General features: G+C 44.4%; 1 protein-coding gene across 1 annotated transcript in view; it reads right to left on the reverse strand.

Moving 5' to 3' along the window:
• The window catches only part of RELN (reelin), a 446,977-nt gene that overhangs the window by 159,960 nt on the left and 274,745 nt on the right, over positions 1–12,272 (reverse strand). The gene's annotated exons all lie outside the window — the stretch shown is intronic.

A 12,272-nucleotide genomic window follows, 5' to 3' on the forward strand; every position in this document is an offset into this window, starting at 1 on the left:
GGGTTGGTTTCCAAATCTCCTGACTGAAAAACAGGTTAGTAAAAATCCTGTTTTGACATTTTAGAAATGAAAACTTTCATTTTTCAATTTGAAATTACTTTTCATTTCAAAGTTTTAGTTAATTTATACTAAAAAAAGTTTTAAACATAAAATAGGTCAAAATAAGATGGAATGTTTGAAAATGATCAAAATGAAATGCTTGGTTGGCCCTATCTGAAAAGATCTTTGAATGATTGATTTGTGAAAATTTTCATTGTGATTTGTGATGGCAAAATAATTCAGAATTTCAGAAACACTCACAGGATGGGAAAACCATTTCCTGCTCAGCTCTAGCAATGAGAAGTGAGTGAACAGAACCTAACAACTACTTAAGGTCTCCTTTTCTAATTTCTCAGTACTGTTTCTTTCCAGTAATAAACAATTGTCAGTAACCCCCACTGCAATTGCTGATCTTGTTTATATTTGATACTTTTTTTTAACCCCTCAAACTATTTCCAAATGTACAGGTGTGATTTTTTTTAAGTGCTCAGTGCTGCTACCACTTAAGTCAATTGGAGTTCAAACATTAACTTCAATGGCCTCAGAGTTAGGCCTATACTGAGGGTATTTGAAAATCCCACTTTATATCTTATAGTAGATTACAAAGAAATATTTGAAAATCTACCAAATTAACATTTATTGAAATACTTTTATGGTACAAACATAAATGTGTCATCTGAAGAACAAAGAGCTCCATAAGAATTTAATCTGTTTGGCTGCAAAAGTATGGTTAGTTTACATTTCAATAAATTTAAACATTCTGTAGCAAAGCATTTTTGTTTGATGTACATCTAATTCTGATGAAAGAACTTTTGTGGTTCAGACGTTTAAAAAAATAACACGTGATATGATAAAAAATAGTTACCATTTTTGAAGATGGGTCTTTGGGGACCAAGACAATTGCAGAATTAAACAGTTGAGCCTGTTTTGATTTATACAAAGAAATCTCACAATGGTTCATTGGTCTTTTTATATGCTCCATTTAGCCCAATTAAAACACTCTCTTTACTGACCCACAAAACAACTTGGGGTCATGAATGATGCAGATCATGGCTGTTTCTAGGGATAACTTCCTTTTAGGGAACATTCAAAATGAAAAACAGAAAGTTTAAGAATGTAAAATGACTCTGGCATTTTTGTAAAAATAAGTCCAAATTCTCTCTGAAATGATAAATAGAGAAGGAATGGGATTAACTGCATCTATTATCATATTATAAACGTAGAAAATCTTTGTTAAACGTAATTTTGGGATACATTTATCCCCCAAATCAGTCTATAGTCATTCTTCTTTCACTGATGAATGATAAATGTTGTGCAAAAATGGTAAGATGGTTTATCAATCTAAATGTTTACACTTTATGTCAGATGAAAACATAAGACCCAGTCCTGCAAGTAGATCTTTGTGGGAAGTAAACAGGTCTCTGTAACAGTCTGCTCACAGGGATCCAGTTGCAGGATTGAGTCTCTAATCTGTGTTATAAAAGAGAAATGGGATAACAATCTGAATGAGAAGATTAATTCTACTATAAACTTAGGTTATTGTAAATACACTTTGAGGAATTTTCAGAAGTACTGAGCATTGGCCTTACTTTGCTCCCATTAAAGACAATAGTAAAACTCGATCACTACCTCATTGATTGCACAGATTAATTATGCCTCCTTATGCATCCAAAATTTTGCATGAAACTGTAAATCTGGCATTTCCCAACCTTTCAGTGCTTGATTTCACAATCTAATGCAAACCTTGGATGAGTAAACAAGTGAATCTTGAGTCGGAATAGAGATATTATTTCACTGTTGTATTTGTCAGTTGTGCAACCACTGCTGGAGTACGGTGTCCAGTTCTCGTGTCCACAATTTAAGAAGGATGCTGATAAACTGGAGAGGATTCAGAGAAGAGCCATGAGAGTGATTAAAGGATTAGAAAACATTCCTTACAGTGATAGTGTCAAGGCACTCAATCTATTTAGCTTAAAAAAAGGGGGCAAGAGGTGACTTGACCACAGTTTGTAAGTGCATATATGGGGAACAAATATTTGGTAATGGGCTCTTCAATCTAGCAGAAAAAAGTATAACCCAGGAGTAGGCAACCTATAGCACGCGTGCCAAAGGCGGCACGTGAGCTGATTTTCAGTGGCACTCACACTGCCTTGGTCCTGGCCACTGGTTCGGGGGGCTCTGCATTTTAATTTAATTTTAAATGAAGCTTTTTAAACATTTTAAAAACCTTATTTACTTTACAAACAATAGTAGTTTAGTTCTATATTATAGACTTATAGAAAGAGCCCTTCTAAAAATGTTAAAATGTATTACTGGCACGCGAAACCTTAAATTAGAGTGAATAAATGAAGCCTCGGCACACCACTTCTGAAAGGTATACCCCCTGGTATAACCCAATGGCTGGAAGTTGAAGCTAAACAAATTCAGACTAGAAATAAGGCGTAAAGTTTTAACAGTCTGGGTAATTAACCATTGAAACAATTTACCAAGGGTCATGGTGTATTCTCTATCACTGGCAATTTTAAAATCAAATTGGATGTCTTTCTAAAAGATATACTCTCGGAATTCTTTTGGGGAAGTTCTATGGTTTGTGTTATACAGAAGGTTGGACTATATTATCCAAGTGGTCCCTTCTGGGCTTGGAATCTATGAATCCAACGGCTTTATACAGGGTGGAGTAAATTTCTCCCTGTGACAGAGTGCACCTACCCCACCCTGGCTCTGCAGGGATTAACTGTGCATTGCAGGCTGAGGAAGCCACACCCCTTTGCCTTTGCTGGGCATGCTCAGCCTGACACAAGGAAGAAAGGAGAGCAGCAGAATACGGACCCTGGACTTCAGAAAAGCAGACTTTGACTCCCTCAGGGAACAGATGGGCAGGATCCCCTGGGAGAATAACATGAAGGGCAAAGGGGTCCAGGAGAGCTGGCTGTATTTTAAAGAATCCTTATTGTGGTTGCAGAAACAAACCATCCCGATGTGTAGAAAGAATAGTAAATATGGCAGGCGACCAGCTTGGCTAAACAGTGAAATCCTTGCTGATCTTAAACGCAAAAAAGAAGCTTACAAGAAGTGGAAGATTGGACAAATGACCAGGGAGGAGTATAAAAATATTGCTCAGGCGTGCAGGAGTGAAATCAGGAAGGCCAAATCACACTTGGAGTTGCAGTTAGCAAGAGATGTTAAGAGTAACAAGAAGGGTTTCTTCAGGTATGTTAGCAACAAGAAGAAAATCAAGGAAAGTGTGGGCCCCTTACTGAATGAGGGAGGCAACCTAGTGACCGAGGATGTGGAAAAAGCTAATGTACTCAATGATTTTTTTGCCTCTGTCTTCACGAACAAGGTCAGCTCCCAGACTGCTGCACTGGGCAGTACAGCATGGGGAGAAGGTGACCAACCCTCTGTGGAGAAAGAAGTGGTTCGGGACTATTTAGAAAAACTGGACGTGCACAAGTCCATGGGGCCGGATGCGCTGCATCCGAGGGTGCTAAAGGAGTTGGCAGGTGAGATTGCAGAGCCATTAGCCATTATTTTTGAAAACTCATGGCGATCGGGGGAGGTCCCAGATGACTGGAAAAAGGCTAATGTAGTGCCCATCTTTAAAAAAGGGAAGGAGGAGGATCCGGGGAACTACAGGCCAGTCAGCCTCACCTCAGTCCCTGGAAAAATCATGGAGCAGGTCCTCAAGGAATCAATTATGAAACATTTAGAGGAGAGGAAAGTGATCAGGAAGAGTCAGCATGGATTCACGAAGGGGAAGTCGTGCCTGACTAACCTAATTGCCTTCTATGATGAGATAACTGGCTCTGTGGATGAGGGGAAAGCAGTGGATGTGTTATTCCTTGACTTTAGCAAAGCTTTTGATACGGTCTCCCACAGTATTCTTGCCGCCAAGTTAAAGACGTATGGGCTGGATGAATGGACTGTAAGGTGGATAGAAAGCTGGCTAGATCGTCGGGCTCAACGGGTAGTGATCAATGGCTCCATGTCTAGTTGGCAGCCGGTTTCAAGCGGAGTGCCCCAAGGGTCGGTCCTGGGGCCGGTTTTGTTTAATATCTTTATTAATGATCTGGAGGATGGTGTGGACTGCACTCTCAGCAAGTTTGCAGATGACACTAAACTAGGAGGCGTGGTAGATACACTAGAGGGTAGGGATCGGATACAGAGGGACCTAGACAAATTAGAAGATTGGGCCAAAAAAAACCTGATGAGGTTCAACAAGGACAAGTGCAGAGTCCTGCACTTAGGACGGAAGAATCCCATGCACTGCTACAGACTAGGGACCGAATGGCTAGGTAGCAGTTCTGCAGAAAAGGACCTAGGGGTCACAGTGGACGAGAAGCTGGATATGAGTCAACAGTTTGCTCTTGTTGCCAAGAAGGCTAACGGCATTTTGGGCTGTATAAGTAGGGGCATTGCCAGCAGATCGAGGGACGTGATCGTTCCCCTTTATTCGACATTGGTGAGGCCTCATCTGGAATACTGTGTCCAGTTTTGGGCCCCACATTACAAGAAGGATGTGGAAAAATTGGAAAGAGTCCAGCGGAGGGCAACAAAAATGATTAGGGGTCTGGAGCACATGACTTATGAGGAGAGGCTGAGGGAACTGGGATTGTTTAGTCTCCAGAAGAGAAGAATGAGGGGGGATTTGATAGCAGCCTTCAACTACCTGAAGGGGGGTTCCAAAGAGGATGGAGCTCGGCTGTTCTCAGTGGTGGCAGACAACAGAACAAGGAGCAATGGTCTCAAGTTGCAGTGGGGGAGGTCCAGGTTGGATATCAGGAAAAACTATTTCACTAGGAGGGTGGTGAAACACTGGAATGCGTTACCTAGGGAGGTGGTCGAGTCTCCTTCCTTGGAGGTTTTTAAGGCCCGGCTTGACAAAGCCCTGGCTGGGATGATTAAGCTGGGAATTGGTCCTGCTTTGAGCAGGGGGTTGGACTAGATGACCTCTTGAGGTCCCTTCCAACTCTGATATTCTATGATTCTATGAAGGCAAGATATAAAAGGAAGTAGCCAAGCTCAGTCTGGGCAGGCTTCTGAAGGGAGAGGACGCAGATTGCAGTCTCTCTTCAGGGAGCTGCTACAGAACCCAACCCCAGAAGCAAGGCCTGCCAAACCCCAGATGGATTCCAGGCGGCCTGACCAACCCAAAGAGGAGGCCACACCATCAGGAGCTATGCCGCCTGAAGACCCCAGAGACCCATGGGAACAGTGGCCCATCGCTGGTAAAGACAGGGTAGGAAGCAGCCCAGGGGACTTAGCCTTTGCTCCTGTGGATGAACTATAGAACCAGTCAGTTTTGGAAGGATCCCTATTGACTCAGTGGTGAGTAATCCCATCACTGCTAGAACATTGGGCTGGAGCTCGGAGGAGTGGTGCGCTACTTCCCCAATGGATCAATAGGCCATGCAACCCCACTGAGGAGTGAGACTTTATTGCCTCTGGCCATTAGGCCTCACTGCCCTGACTTTAGCGGGTCCTTGTATTGACTCTGGCCATTAGGACACACTGCCCTGACTGTAGGGGGTTCTTGTATTGACTCTGGCCATTAGGCCACACTACCCTGACTGTTCTTATACTGACTCTGGCCATTAGGCCACCTTGCCCTGACAGTGAGGGTTACTTTATGGCACAGCTGATGCAGCAGATCGCCAGTCAGCACCAGCTCCATATGACCCAGCATCAGGAGCAACAACAGCAGCTGCTGCAAGAGTTGGCAGCCCAGCACCAGACCCAGCAGGAATGCCTAGTCCAACAGGTGGCGACATGGCTACAGCTGGCAGGACCGTCGAGGTCTGTCCCCGCAAGGGTAGGGCCAGGGAATACCCTGGTGGGACTACCCATGTGTCTCACCAAGATGGGGCCTGGTGATGATCCCGAGGCTTTCCTTGTTACTTTTGAACGGATCTCTACAGATGTCTGTTGGCCTCCTGAAGACTGGGCCACCCTACTGGCCCCCTGTTTGACTAGCCAGGCGCAAATCGCCTACCGCAACCTGGCTCCTCGTGGGGCCTTGGATTACTCCCGTGTGAAAGCCGCCATATTAGACCATACCAGTATTAGCCTGGAGACCTTCCAACAGTGGTTCTGCAAAGATCGGTAGCCTCCGGGAGCTTGACCACGAGCTGTGGCCCAACGCTTGCGGACTATTGCTGGAGATGGTTGAATCTGGAGAATTCCGCCACCAGGCCCCAGGTGGCGGAGCCCATAGCGTTGGAACAATTCACACAGATCCTCCCGGCGGGGGCAAAGGAGTGGGTACAACGCCACCACCTAATGGCCCTGATTGAAGCCGTCTCTTTGATGGAGGATTACCTGGCCACTGAAGGACCCGAACGTCAACCCCCCAAACCAGAAGGACCGGCAGGGTGAAGCCGGAACCCTGAGGCTCGGCAACCAAGACCTGAAATGAGGAGACCTCACAGTAAACCCAGCTTAGTGGGGCCCCATGGATCACCGGCGGGAGCTGGGCCGTACACTTAAACCTGTGGGGTGATGGAACTTCTCCAGGCACGTCGGGAACTCCAGGACACAGCACAAGTCCCCAAAGGGCATTGCTATGAGTGTGGACAAGAGAGGCACTTTTGGCGGGACTCTCCATTTACAGACTGTGACTATGGTCAGGTGTGGACAACAGACCACCAGGCCAGAAAAAGCACCCAACCAAACTCCTAGTGGCTGGGCAGGTGGATGGTACCCCGGTGATGGCCCTCATTGACTCAGGCTGCAACCAGATACTGGTCCAGGCCAGCCTGGTGGACTCCCCAGATCTAGAGGCGGCACCGATATATATGCATCCATGGGGAGGTGCAGCCATATCGCACCACCAAGGTATGCCTGGAGATAGGCCAACACAAGGAAGAGTGTTGGGTGGGTTTAGCTCCGACTTTGGTGTACGTGGGGGTCTTAGGATGTGCTTGGCCTTGGTTCAGTGAAATCCTGCGAGCATGGGGGGAACTGGACTTTGGAGCGGGCGAAGTCAGGGTCTATAAGGAAGGAGTTCCTGGGCCAAGGGTGGCAGGATGACCTGGATGAGGGTCTCTCCAGCCAGACTAAAAACCCCACACCGGGCCCTACGGAGCCCTAGACAACGGAGCAAGTCAACCAAGAGTGGCTGGAGCTAGATGGGGATTTCCTTCAGGAACAGAGGGAAGACCTGACCTTGAACTGAGCCTGGGAACAAGTTCAGGAGGTGGGAGACCAGGTGGGCATCGGCCTAAGACGACCCCAGGGACCACACTTTGAGATCCACAATGATTGCCTCTATTGGGTGTCCCAAGTTCTGCAGACCGGAGAGGAACTCTGCCAACTGCTGGTTCCCAAGAAGTTCCATTGAGAGTTGTTACGATTGGCCCAAGCGGTGCCCTGGGCTGGCCACATGGGATGAGAGAAGACCCTGCAACGTGTCTCACTGAGGTTCTTCTGGCCTGGCATACACCAGGAAGTGCGGAACTTCGTGCCCAGAATGTCAGCACACAGGCCCAAAGGGGATACAGTGGGCGCCTCTGATTCCACTCCCGGTAGTGAGAGTACCCTTCAAACAGATCAGCCTAGATCTAGTGGGACCCTTAGAGAAGAGTGCCGGGTTCCAGTATATCCTAGTGATAGTCGACTACGCAACCCGCTACCCGGAGGCCATCCTGCTACAGACCATAACAGCTCCTGCCATAGCCGCAGAGCTTCTGAACATTTTTGCCAGGGTCGGGCTACCCAGGGAAATAATGACTGACCATGGAACGAACGTCTCTTACAAATTGATGGTTGAATTGTGTCGTCTATTAAACATATGCCCTCAAGACATCAGTATACCATCCACAGATTGATGGCCTAGTGGAAAAATTTAACAGAACCCTGAAGACCATGCTCAGGAAGTTCGTGGATGACAACCCACAAATTGGGACAAACTACTCCCCTCACTGCTGTTTGCGGTGCATGAGGTCCCCCAAGGTCCCCCAAGTCTCGACAGGATTCTCCCAGTGTGTCGCACCGTCCAGGTAGGGCCCACCCTAACACAGACTCTTTCTCCCAGGCGGGAGGGAAGGACAATGGGGAAAGACCCCCACCAAGTACTATCTTGAGGGGTAGGGTGTGTGATGGGGTACACCTACCCCGCCCTGGCTCTGCAGGGGTTAACTGTGCATTGTGGACTGAGGAAGCCACACCCCTTTGTCTCTGCTGGGCATGCTCAGCCTGAAGGCAAGATATAAAAGGAAGCAGTCAAGCTCAATCTGGGCAGGCTTCTGAAGGGAGAGGACACAGACTGCAGGCTGTCTCCAAGGAGCTGCTACAGGACCTGACCCCAGAAGCAAGGCCTGCCGAGCCCCATATGGATTCCAGGCGGCCTGACCAACCCAGAGAGGAGGCTGCGCCATCAGGTGCTACACAGCCTGAAGACCCCTGAGACCTGTGGGAACAATGGCCCATCGCCGGTGAAGACAGGGTAGGAAGCAGCCCAGGGACTTAGCCTTTGCTCCGGTGGATGAACCAGAGAACCAGTCAGTGTGTTTTTGAAGGATCTCCGCTGACTCGGTGTTGAGTAATCCCACCACCACCAGGGCCCTGGGCTGGGGCTCAGAGTAACTGGGAGGCCCAAGTCCCCCTACTTGGGGTGCCACGCCCCTCTGAGTGGCACCCTACTTCCCCAATGGGCCAATAGGCCATGCAACTCCACAGAGTGGTGCAATTTTATTGCCTCTGGCCATTAGGCCTCACTGCCCTGACTGAGAGGGGCTTTTGTACTGACTAGGACCATTAAGCTACACTACCCTGATCGTAGGGGGCTCGTATATTGATTCTTACCATTAGGCCACCCTGCCCTTACAGTGAGGGTTGCTTTATCAACTCTGGCCATTGCTTTACCAACTCTGGCCATGCAACCCTGACTGTAAGGGGCTTCGGTATTGATTCCGTCCATTAGGCCACACTGCCCTGAGTGGAAGGGCCGCTCTGCTGACTCCAGCCACTAGGCCTTAATACCAAGTTCCACAGTAGGGTCTTCCGCATAGGACCTAATCAGCTGCAGTACAGCCTCTTCCCTCTCTTGTGACCAGACACCCGGTGACGGGGCGCACCTACCATGCGACACTCCCTATATTTTGTATTTCTTTTTTCTTTTAATCTTTGTATAGCAGCTTACTAATTAAAGGACTGAAGTTGAAAATTACATACAACTGGATTCCTGGTTAAACATCCTTAACACTGCAAAATCCCCATTAAGCAAAATTCTTACTAATACTGTTCCCATTAAACATCAGTCATTACCATTCACTGTCATTCAGCTAAATGGGTTTCCTGTGAGGCATCACAATAAAATAGCAATCCTGATTAAGTAGACTCTATACAGTATATCTCTAGGACTTTGCATTTGGAAGCCATGGAAAATTGCATGTATGAGAGCTCTTTTTATTCCACCTTGAATAATTAGTTTTGAACATATTCAGAATGTGTCAGGAAATCAAGGTAATTTGTGGGGAAATTATGCAGTTAATATGTCCTCAGTGATATGTATGAAATTTCTTATCCCAAGGAACTGCAAAATTGATACTTAATACTTTTACTGATTACATAATAAAAGAAGCCTTAAAATCCTGTATATTAAAGATTATGATCCCTTAATGAAACTTCCTACCAAAATGAACACTTTTCTGAATACAGAATTTCATTAGAAGTAGAAAACTAATAGGAAGTTAATGGGTCATATTCTTCCTTGTGTAACTTCAGACACTTTGGTGGATGAATTTTTAACTGAAGTATTTTTAAGGAATCAAAAGACACATTCTTCCAAAGTAGCAGCACTAAGGAAAATCATAATATTAAAATGGTATTTAGGGTGCAAAATTCACAAGTCATTAACAATAGGGTTTTTGTTTTGTTTTTACTTAGGCAGCTACTTGGAATTTTTTATAGGAAATCAGATTGGTGAGTCACATTTATAGAGACATGAAGACTTCATTTAGTACCCACATACAAACAAATATAACTGCAACCATAGAAAAGCAATATAAATATAGCAAAACAACCTTTAGCATTGCACATACAATTTTAGGGAGACTATCAGAAGTGAAGATGGAAAGAGCAGGATATGGAGAAGCACTGTAAATAGCAATAATAAGATTTCCACTCTCCTGTCATCCCGATAACCCAAATAGGGTTGGTCAGAATCTTTTACAACCCTTTCCCCTTATATTCCCACACATCCAGAACCATATTGGATTAGGTCTCAGCCTTTTGCCCATGTTTGCTATTTTGGGGGACCATAATTAGTGGTCCAACTGCTAGCATAAGCTATTTGCTTCAATACATTTCCCAATAGTTTTGACACGTGAATGCCATTGCTCCGTGGTTACATATACCAGAAAGCCCCTTAACTAAGTCTGCTAATTTAAAATCAAAACTGTTATTTTGCTGTTTGTGTTTATTACAAGACACAAACTGCTAAATCTTATATTCACTGGCAGCAGAGAACCAGAGTTCCACCAGTCAGATCTCAGGACTGGAATCCTTTGCTGGAGTCAAACTTCTTGTTCTGGTGCTTGTGGGCAGGTTGGCACTTACTGGCTCCTAAGAGCCATCTAGATAATGGTTCAAGACCCATAGTCCCTGGCTCAGAGTAATACTAGCACATAGTGAACAGCATTTTATTTCTATATTTGTACTCCCTGCTGTATTTTTTTTTATTGTAAGTCACTTCTAAATATGTTTGAAAATTAGGCACTTTTTCTACTTAAGATGGCATCCATATCAAAACAATTGACTTAAATGGACCTATGCTGATTTACACCAGCTAAGAATATGGCCTAGTAAGTACTAACTACAGAAAAAAAAACAGATGTGCACTACAAGCCATCATTTTCCTGTTCTCTGAAAGAAGAAGAAAATAAAGGCCAAAAGGGCATCAGACATATGGTTCACTTAGCAACCCTTCCCACACATACTCATGTTTTGTTGTTGTATAAAACCTTTTTCTGAAATGAAAAGGATAACAGCAAAGAGCACAAGACAAAACAGATCAAGAGTTAGTTATTTAGACTGGGAATAAGTTTACCTTTTTTTTTTTTTTTTTCCCTAAACTCAAAAGTAAGCTCAAGAGTTCACATAACATATTTGCATATATTACTTACACGATGATCTTTATCTCAGACACAGCATAAGCAGCATGTGATTTGGTAGCTGCTAATGAAATTACGTGTCTTATAAGTTGAAACCAGTGTTCAGAAGAAATGACATAAATTATCACTCTCTTTTACAGCTACCCTGGGGCTGCAGTAAATAATATAATCCTCACTTTTTTTAAACAGAAAAAGTCATTTTACTAAGCACATCCAATTTGTTTTGGTTTGTTTTGCTTTTTACCCAGAATTTATCTCTTTTGTCCCATTTCATGGCTTCACTCTGCAAAGTGCCATTGGGAATGGCTGCATGGAGTCCACTTTTGCAAATAATAAAAAGGCAGGAAGGGGTGAACCCAGGATTTAGTGAGATTACAGAACAATTTGAATAGGTTGAAAAAATGGCCAGATGTTGGGAAATTGATGTTCATTATTAAGAAAATGCATTTGGGGAGGCCGAACAGTCAGGACAAATGCTCAGTAAATGGATTCAAATTATATGAGAGACACAGAGAGGGAGATACAACACAGAGCTGAAGTGAAGACAGCCACAATGGTGTTAAGTTAATATTTACCACAGTGGCCAAAGCTACCTCCCAAGAACTGGGAAAAACTATGGTAACCAAAGATACCACTTAATTGTCACTGTTTGAAAGATGTTGATTTTTAATGTACCCATAGGCTTGTATAAGCAGAGAGCACTTAAAATGATCTACATGCACAGAGGAGTATAATGCTTGCTTATGATGTGACTGTTCTCTTTTTACTATTAATAATGACATTTATTATTAATATTAATTATTATTAATTATAATTGTTGTTGTAATGAAGAGAAAAAGCCTGGAGAAGAACTGGATGTTAGGACACCTGATTATGTTGTACTTATGTCCTTCATTAATAGTGGTTATTTGATGTGTAAGCTTAGGTAAGATAAGTAGTTTTACTATGTCTCAGTTTCCCTATCTGTACAATGGAGATAATGTGATACTTACTTTGCTTTGTATCAGAGGGGTAGCTGTGTTAGTCTGGATCTGTAAAAAGCAACAGAGAGTCCTGTGGCACCTTTAAGACTAACAGATGTATTGAAGCATAAGCTTTCGTGGGTGAATGCCCACTTTGTTC

Source organism: Malaclemys terrapin, chromosome 1, assembly GCF_027887155.1.
Source record: "Malaclemys terrapin pileata isolate rMalTer1 chromosome 1, rMalTer1.hap1, whole genome shotgun sequence".
NCBI lineage: Eukaryota > Metazoa > Chordata > Testudines > Emydidae > Malaclemys > Malaclemys terrapin.